The following is a 10470-nucleotide window of genomic DNA, read 5'->3' on the forward strand; positions in this document are numbered from 1 at the left end:
GTTCATTTTCATATGCTACGTCAGAATGAAATATGGTAACACTCACGCGAAATGGGTTGACATCAAAGCAGAACTAGGGCTACAGCCAGAATAAAAAATAAAAATCAAGATGACTGAAATAGTGACTTAAATCAGACCGTTTTTACTATATTGATTTAAATCAAACTCCCCCCCCCCCCCCCCCCCAATAATTTGTTTCCGTTTGTTTATTATTGAATGTTTTCAATATGAAAACACACAAAAGAAATATCAATATTCGACTGAACACGAGCAAAAAGCAGTGCGCTTCGGTGCAACTCGATGCGTTGAGCTTCGTTTCTACCTCCGACTTAGTTCGTCAGTTACGTCCCATCTTTTCTTTTTTTTTTTTTTTTTTTTTTTTTTTTTCAATCAGATCAGGACGCAAAAGACTAACGAAAACTTGGAAAGCAACGTCGTATTGCGAGAAAATTATGTCGCGAAAAAGAAAAACCAATGTAACTTTTTCGTAAACAAAAAAAAGCTAAGCTGTTTTTCTTCTAGTATGGCGGGGTTTTCATTAACAAAAACTTGTTGAAATTCCAATTATACTTTTTTGCATTGTTTTCACTGATTGGAAGAATTGATCGAACAACTTGCCGTATTTAAAAACGCATATAGAAATAGATAATCAATATTTTCTAACTACACTGATATTAGACTGATTTAATTAAGATAGATCTGACAAATTTGGGTTAATCTTTTCTTGATTATTATTTTTTACTATTTCGGCCACAACAAAGCGACCTTATGTGAAGTGTGTACACTGCGTGACACTGCCAGCATAAACGAACAATGGTCTTTTTCTTTTTCTTATATTTCAGTGGTTGCCGGAACTCAACGGGCGGGGGTAAGACGGGCCGGGAGGAGGAAGCAGACGGAACGCTGGAGAAGAGAGAGGGTAACCTTTCTCGCTCTTTAGCGTTTCGTCTGCTTTCTCCTCCCCGGCCCGTCGCCCTACCTTCTTGAGTTGCAACGGCTCATTCGGGGGACAAACTTATGTGATAAAAGTTTGACGCTGATCCACCCCTTCTTTAATTCGAAAAATCGTTTCGTGTTAACTCAGTTGCACGGTGTACCGCCCGCGTGAAAGGCGCCTAAAACCTTGGTAGCACTGCTGCTATTGAATCAAATCGACCACTTTACATAATAAATTAATTCGAGGTGAGCTTTCCTCCGGTTCAGTCAAAATACTGGTGAGCATTTCTCCGGACCCGTACAAAAGTGGGTGAGCTTTTATCCGGGATTCGCACCCGTCATATCCCATACAATATGGCACTAAAATTCTGAATAGGTGTACTGTATACACATCGCGACACTGTTAGCGCGAACACGACATCGGCGCATTTTCGCATTTTACTTCTGAATAGTAATAGCGAGCACGAAATTTTATCGCTTACATTATAGAACTAAATGAGCTCTTTCCGTAGCAATAATAACTTGGATGACATCCCTTGGTTTCAAAAAGAAAAACTGGAAGAACCAGCGATCGCTTGTTCGCGCTAACAGTGTCGCGCTCCGTGCGTTGAATACATCAAAGGAAAAGCCCGACGAGAGCAAACCTCACTTACAGTAAATTACCTTATTTTCGCAAGCTCATTATTTCGCGAAGTTTGCAGTGCGGGCTTAGGAAATATTTCAATGGCACAAAAGTTCTCGATCCTGAGAGATATCAAACAGAATATAATTGAACATATCTATTTGCCGCAGATATACATTTCTACAAAGCCCATTATTGAGCTGACCAAGCCTCAAGGGCTTGTGCACCTGGCTTGGCAGGTGACAAATCCCAACGTATTGCAGAATACTACAATGTATTCTTTACTCTAGAGGGCTAGATTTTCGCGCGACGAACCTTTTCGCAGTAGCTTTGAAGTCGCGAGATTCGCAAAAACTAAGTCCTCGCGAAGTTAAGTCGTTTACAATATACTTTTTTCTTTTTTTCTTGTGCATTCTTTTTGTGGTAGTAAGTCATTTTTCCATCGGATGAAAATGTTTCCTAAAAATAGATGCATCGAAAGCCGACGGCGAATCTTGAAAAACTGGAGGACATACCGACGTCACAATGTCGTCCTCTAGAATGTTTACGACAGACCTCCGTAAGGCCCCGTACAAAAGAGCGCCTGCAGACACTATGTGAGGCCTTCCCTGTATAACATTGGTCACGCAAAAACTGTCTGTGCTGGAAGCGGAAACATGCATATATGAAGTAATCACGCAGATAATTATTTCGTGCTATATGTCTGCTGAGAACGATATAATAGTTATATCGTTCTCAGCCAGACATATAATATATATTATAATAGATATAATATAACGATATAATACAAAATAGTGCGCGAGGCACACTATTTTAATTTCATCTCATTTATTATTTCCTTAGGTCCCGCGCGCATCACAGAGGCCAGCGGTTTCATCGCAATAAATAAACAAATTAAACATGAGCAGAAAGCCAAAAATACACAATAACCAAATGCAATGGAACGTATGTTAAGACATTAGTAACTCTGTTTTAAAATCGGCAGTGTCGGTTATAAGAACTGTGGGTGCGAGAATGCGATTCCAATCGATAGAGGTTCGAGGAATAAAAGAGGCATGCTTGTTTCCCGGCAACAACCGTGACTATACCCCTCCGATTTGGCAGAAGTGAATCAGTGCTCGTGCGTTGAAACCCGATGCTTGGACAGCCGATGACTGCGATCTGATGTGACGTCGGTGGCAAGGTTTGCATTACATTCCTTGCACCGACATCACATCATCCATTTGGCACCACAAGTGAATAGAGAGAGGGGAAAGCTGCTTGCGAGAAAAATATGCGAGTTCCCTTTCCGCAGAACACGGAATCAACCGATCAAGGCGAGATTTAAAACAATCCCAGCGAATGACTAAGCTCACCTGAAAAATGGGAATTACGTTAGTGCGCAATGAGCAAGAGCTTTCATGTTGGCTGGGACCCTTCCATTGTTCGCTGTGACTCGTTGTCTCGTGTTGTGCAGGACAGTAAGCTCGCCAACATTTTCTTTTAGCAATCGGAGCCCTATTTTCTTTCCTTTTTTTTTTTTAATCTGTTCGACGGTATTTTTGAGTGCTGAATTTAGGCTGTACAAAGTACACAAATAAATACAAAATATACAAACAAACAAATAAAAACAAAATGCGCCGGCAACTCTGTGTCGAGACGTCTCTCTGGGGAGGCACATCGTATATTGCTCGCCTCACTTTCGCTATCTTGTACATGTGAATGGGGCGCACGAAGCCGAATTTAGTTTTCTGAAATCTGACAACTGGTGCGATTTATTTTGAAGGACCTCAATTCCCTCATTATGAAATCTGTCACTATAAGACTAATTACTTCTAAAAAAGCTAAATTAGGGACCTCATGAAAGGAATTAGATTGCTGATGACCAGTGAATTCGTGTCATAACGGCCACCTCGATCGAAAACGTTACACTTGAAGAATTGCTTCCAGTGTAGCAGAAAGCGCCCGGTACGGGAAATAACTCACCGGACACACCATGTTTGAGGTTGATGTTCGCAGTGCACGCTCAGAACCAGGTATTTTTCGTTTACCATTAATCTCGATTCTAATCGGGTGGAATTCACGTAGGTGGAATAAGGTGGAATACTAGGTTGACATAGAACTTCAATTTGTCTTGCCCATATCTCAGTTTCTCTTTAAGAAAACAAACTTAAATTGTTCAGGCCATTTCTTTATGTGCTTCCACTGGCTACTTACCAAGTTTCGTTTAAAAACACTGATGCATATTAAAGTTAATCAAATTGTGTTTTTAATCTTTTTTGCTCAACATTTCAGACATGTCTAAATTTAGTGGAGGACATACCAACAATGTGCTCTTTTTCCTATTTTTTCCCCTTTGAAACAAAAAATATTAATTGATATTATCATTCTTTCAAAATATTTCTTTTTAATACTGGTTGTTTACGTTTCGTGCTTTCCACCAAAACAAATCTGTTAATAAATAACAGCTGACAAGAAAATCTCGGTCAAAGGTTGTGCGATCGCAGAAAAAATGTTCCACATTGTGTCCTTAAAGGGGCACTGACACATCAAAATCATATCTTTTTTTATTATCCGAAACGATTGAAAACGATGCCGGGACATTACCCTCAAAATTTGAAATTTGGGAATTCAGTATTTGTGAAGTAAAAAAACAATTTCCAAATGCCGAATTCGAAGTTCCCGCGCAATCGGCGCCGGTGCCTTGACGTCAAAAATTGCGGAGACCTGAGAGTCGACTTTCTTTCACCACTCCCTGCTGTTGCCATGGCGACCCAAAGCGAGGAGGAAAGGAGTGAGCGGCGGCGTTGCGGCGGACCGGTTTTGAGCGGTGTCGCCTGTTTTCCGTTGGAGGATACAAATCCAGGAGACGGCACCACAACGAACTCCCGATTTTTGGTATTTCAAAAAGAAGGGCCGTAGTGCGTTCGCGATTGCGTTAAAAAACATGTTTTAGGATTGCCGTAATTAAATATTATAGAGATGTCGCCTACAAAGCTTCTAAATTTCCTGAGTTTTGACGTCACCGATCAAAAGAAGCGAGGAGGCGAGAGGCGGGAAAATCAAACGCCAAAAATAAAAAGGCGCGCGCGCGCGCGGGAAAAGTTTTTTTCGCGATGCGGTTTTTTTTTGCGTGTCTATGACTGCAACTTGCATCGTTTTAGACAATAAAAATAAATACGACCTTTGGGGTGTCAGTGCCCCTTTAAGCGCGATTGAAAGTTCGATTGCCCTACCACAATCCTAAAACCCGCCTGTAGCACCGTTATTTTGCGTTATTTTTTGCATTGCCTCGTGAAGTCTTTCCTTGCACTTGCTTTCGTCCTCCTTTATTTCTGGCGTTCGGCAGGGGCACTAAGTTCCCCTTTGTCATCCGGACGTTGTACTCCTGGTTCGGGGTCGCATCAGAAAACACTTCTAACGTGACACCTCGGAGACGGAGCCTACTGCCTCACCTTTTTAAAGCATGACATGCTTTTTAACGCTACCCCCAGTCCCAAAATTGTATACGTCCGTGCATTTTCCACTAAATTTAGCAGGGAAAGTGGCGTCACGTGACCTACTTGCGGCGAGAATAATGCTAGGGGGCGCCACTGAGCAGCACGTGAATGTCACGTGATTCCCGGAATGTGGGGAAGCCCGGTTTATTTCAGAGCCGCTTATACTGAGAGAGTTTGGCCTTCTTGCAACCGCAGCAGCCTATAGTCTGACAACCGGGAGATGACTACTTCCGTCCGTAAACATGTGGCTCTGACTCATAGGAATTCTATGCAATTTCTCAGGAATAAAGAAGACAAAGTAGTAAAGCCATTTTACGTTATCGCGAAATGCGTCGGTTCTAGGGGGCGACAAGCTCCGCATATTGGCCAAACTCTCTCAGTATAAACGGCTCTGGTTTGTTTACATCGCGCGCGCCATAGCTTGCTTTCGAAAACGGCGCGGTGGTTCGTTATTGTTCTGTCATTGGTGGCACAACACACGCGACCAAAAAAAGTGCAAGTTTCAATCCATATCCAAAAGAAAAACTACTTTTCCGAATAACTTGGTAACTTTTAATTACAACTTTATTTGGGTAATTAGCAGTTTAAGTTAACTACGTTTTTCGGGTAACTTTTACTCAACTTACTAACTACTGTCGAAATATAGTGCTAATTTTGCTCATCACAAAAGTTTGAGCGCAGAAATGAATAAGACGCCGGCAGATGAAGTGGCATTCCCGAACAAGGGGCCCCCTTACATCCCGTTCCCACGCACTTATACTCGGCAGCAGTAGAAACTCCATCACAACCGTCCTTGGGCCAAGGTGGCGACGAGCAGCCAAAACATAACAACGGCGCGCACGAACGCAGAAAAGGAGGTCGGGTATTGTCCTAATCCGGTAATGCACGCAGGCGCCGCGCCTCCAGCTGCATGCCGTGAAAGACGGGGACACTCCGAGGGTTGTTGGTTTCATGTTTTCTGCCTTTAGTGAGTTTTGACTCAAACGGTTTGGGGGTTCCTCGAGAGACGCCACCGGAATGGCCTCGCAGCGGGGCGCCTGTTCCCATGGTCGCCTTGTCGTCAGCGCATACTCCCTTGCAAAGCCTGACTCTCCCGCGCACAAACGCAGACACGGATAATCCGTTCATGGGAGCACGTTCCCGCTTCCAGCTGCAACTGTACGAGCGACGATGCTTAGGCGCGTCAGGATACCGTGGTCGCCGGCGAGGACTGCGAGTCACCCTTGGGAGATGCGTTTGTTGGACCCAGCATCAGCGGCGAAGTATACTTCGTCTCATCTTCTGTTAAACCAAAACAATTTTTTTTTCTTTCAGTAGCGTAGCACTAGCACTGCAACGAGACGCGCAGTCGTCTGGATGATCTCATCGTCGTGGCGCGAGACTTGAACCCTTGACGGTCAGGTGCACTCGCTCAGCGTACTCTCCGAACGTCGTGGGAATAAAAAGAGGCCCTTCATAACAATCTCAACTTGCCGAAGAAAAAAGGAGAGTTTGTTATACAGGTAAAAGACTCTCTAGCCGAAGCAAACCTCATATGTTTCGTCATGGACACCGAAGATGCCGACACCCGCCTACCCGACCCTACACAGCCTGTTTCTGAAATTCAACGGTGTCATTTCATTCAGCGCGTTGGTGGAACGTCTTTTTAGCTTGGCTGGGGACACTGATCTCAATGACAATTGCTGGATCGCGCATCCCCGCTCCGCGAGTGCGGCCACCGGTCGGACGGCCATCTTGCATGGTAAATTGTTTCGTTTTGCTAGCGTTTTGCTGCGGTTTTCCAGCGTGATATAGACACGTTTTCTACTCGTTCGTCGACATTCGCCGAAGACGTTCTTTAAGATCCTGTGTGACGCGTGATACTTGCCATTGAGAACACGTGGAAATTTTTACGAAAGCGCAGTGCCGTAGGAAAAAGGCACAACTCGTCGAAAGCAAGTTTCGCCGGTCTCGCGGCGTGTTCAAAGCTTCCTTGGCACGCCGAGGCACTGAGCTCCTGCTTACACACGTGCCAGCCGCTTCTTCTCGGAGTCCGTCCCCTTCCAGCAACCTTTCCTCGGCGAACTGCGCATTTTAAAGCAGGCCAAAAGCCAGTGTCAAGTGGACCTCGCCTATCAAAAATTCCCGGAGGTCAAGCAATCTCTTTTCTCGTCAACGTTCCTGATACCCGTTATATCTTTTCTTAAGATGGTGTCAAATCCGCCCAGTGGGAGGGCGTATTTTCTTCATTCTAAACTCTTTTAAGTGGGTTTTATCATTGAGCGTAACAAAACATACGTGTCATGGGAAGCGCGTTAGCAAATATAACATTGTTGTGCGGGTGCACGTAATATGTGCACGGAGTCCAACACTCCGTGTGATTAAATAAATAAATCACCAACACATATTTTTCTCACTCCAGGCACGCAGGCGACATCTCCAGTTTATTTTATTTGTATACACAGCTTAAAATAATACTGTGCGTCTATTTCAAGCAGAGCACTATAGGAAGAGCCAATCGCTGCAGCGTATACAGAGGGAGGTCGGAAAATAGCAAGGCTGGGTATGCTTAGACTTGGAAAAATAAAAGTAGTTCGCGCTCTGTCCCTGAACCTGACGTGAGCACGTGAAGCATCATTCTCAGTGTTACAGAGATACTGATTTTGTTAGGTCTAATCATATTTTCAACCCCGTCATATCGAATGCGGCGATTGAATCTCCCAGGTCTTTTGGTACAAGTGGACACCATTTTTTTACGAAATTGTCAATGGTAAACAATTATGGTTCGTGTTATACTTATAGGACGACACCTGCAATGTTCCTGTTGAAGGCACCGACCAACAACATTGACACGCAAAGATGAACTCACTGACAATCTCCTATTGTTCCTGACCATCTCCGAATCCTTAAAAGGGTACTCCGGCATTTTTTTCATAGTTTCCGATTTACCTGAAAACTTTCTAAACATACAAACAAGCATCGCTAAAAGCTATTGTTAAAATCTTTTTTTTTTTTTTTTGCGATGTTCGTGAATTTACAATTTTTGTCTTCACCGTCTTTTTCAAAATGAAAGTCTCTGCTGGCAACTATAAAAAAGTGACGTGAGGGGAGGCAGTGGTTCACTCTTCGGACTGTAGAATTTGTTCCCAACTGATTACAAGCCGTTTCATGGTGCCAAATAAACGCTTTAGAAGCTCGCTCCAGCGCCCGCGCAGCAGCAGGAATCCAAGGCTCGGCAGCAGCAGGAAACGAACTACGAGCTGGATGACCTCTCAAAATGCCAAAAAAGTGTCCCCCAACGTTGAGTGCCTGTCTGAACGCAACCTACTTGAAGAAGGTGCGACCACTGCCGTGGCTATTATGTGTGCTTTCTTTGTTATCCATTCACTCGTATCCGTATCCAGAGTTCGTTTATAGTGAACTCCCCATATAGGGAATATAGATTGTAGTTAAACGATGCGTCTAAGGTGCGCCGCAGGACGTGATATTGAGCGATGTAACTACTGGCGAAGCGCTCTGAGCAGTTTGTCACCCCCACACCTCGGTGTTTACCCAACACAAGGCCTTTGCACATGCCCACAGGCCTTGTGGGCATGTTCATGTCATCTTTTTTAAAAGAGTGCGCGGCACACTGTAATGAAAAAATACCAACAATTAGTGAACTAACGTTAAGTGCCGGATCTCTCCCGAAAGCAGTCGTCAGAGGATGCGAGCTTGATCCACTTGGGCTTTCGTGCTGAGTTGGGCACCGTGCATGCTGCATTGTTCATGCAGGCCGGAGTGGTAACAAAAGGGCCCCTCCTCCCTTTTATCGGAGAACACGAACTCCAGCCGAACGCTGACGCCGCGTTCGGTTAAGTCAGCCGAGCGCTGAGCCATTGTATTTGTTGTCCCCATCCATCTAGTTCTAAAGTTAACCGCTTAAAGCGCCACGGGCTGATCTCCTCCCCAATAGCTAAAGCGATCTCTTGTTGTCCCAGAAATGTTTTGTAAGATATATCAGTGATATTGCAACGCGCGTTGCACAGCGACCGCGTGGCCAAATGGTTACCGCGCTTGGCTCTCGCGCGGAGGCTCTCGCGCGGGGGCTCCGGGTTCGATACCAGGGAGCGGACTTCTCTTTTATGTATTCTTTCAGCTCGACATTCTCGTAAGTTCGAAAACCTTGTCGTCTGATCGAGTGACGTATGTTCTACGCGCCGAACTTTCTAAGCCGAATGTTCCAGAAACACACGCGGGTACAAAAGCTGCTCCGAGGGGCGGTCCAAAGTCAGTCTCGCCCCAGCGCTCGATCCTGCTGTTTCAAAGGTTAACAAATATATTTGAGATTCTGAGTATAGAATCTTTGGCGATGTAATTAAAGTAGAGTACAATATCTACTCTCCCTCAGATGTGCCTTCACGGTACTAAACTATCAACAGAAGTATTTTAATAACTGTATCACAGCCCTCGAGAAGGCTATGGCTGTATCTACAATACTGTATCTGATACTTTATTCACACCTAAACATTTTTTATTTGATTTGATTTGTTCCTTTGCAATCGTCGAATCAGCCCCTTACTCTTTGGACCCGAACGCATGCCCTTAGCTTGGTCCCTTAGCTAAAATGCTCCTTTATGATCGTGTAAAGGAGGTACAATGAGGGACAGGCACATGAGGCACAATGAAGGACAAAATGAGGGACAAGTACAATTCAGAGTTAGACTGAGCACTGGATCATTGCTGGTTGTTCAGAAATGTAAATGGACTAACTCTCATGAAACTATTCGACGAATCCTTCTTCATGCTTCGCCTACACCCGAAACGTGTACAGTCACTGGCAGCTTAAGGAACACGGGGCGGGAGCGAATCCGGAGCATCTTATTATAGCTCAGCAGCCAATTGTATTGGGGCATTCGCGTCGAAGAGCGAATCACAAAGCGCGCGAACATAGGCCACGCCCCGCGTTTCTTGAAGTCACTATAGCGCCCTCGGAAGATTTTTAATCTGCGCGATACCGGCTACAGTGAAGACCCTTCACCTCCGCGTCAGGCGTGTTATGGGCATCGATAGCGCGACACTTATTTCGATAGCCGATACGCTAGCATTCACTATAGGCCTGGAATGCTCTAAACGTATACGTTTTCATTTAAAATATCTGCATTGTTTCGTGAATCATGACGCACGGCCGACGGGCGTATTTCCGAAAATCTCTTCCGATACGTGCGCCAAGTGGCTTCTTATTCCTGATGCGCAGTCACGCGCTCCGTTGTGCTCGCACGGTTATCTGGTCGGTACCATTGTCTCGCTGTCCCTATGGACAAAGGAAACACCGCGTTCACTCGCTCTTATCGTTTGTACGGCGGTTAGTTGCCTCTATGTGATCTGCTATCAATCGTCACGAGGAAGATCGTAAGGTGTGTACGCCGCGACAATCACCATGTAAGAGAAGCACATGCATGGAAAGGTTTTGCT

Source organism: Ixodes scapularis, unplaced genomic scaffold, assembly GCF_016920785.2.
Source record: "Ixodes scapularis isolate PalLabHiFi unplaced genomic scaffold, ASM1692078v2 PGA_scaffold2__306_contigs__length_199485367, whole genome shotgun sequence".
Lineage (NCBI taxonomy): Eukaryota > Metazoa > Arthropoda > Arachnida > Ixodida > Ixodidae > Ixodes > Ixodes scapularis.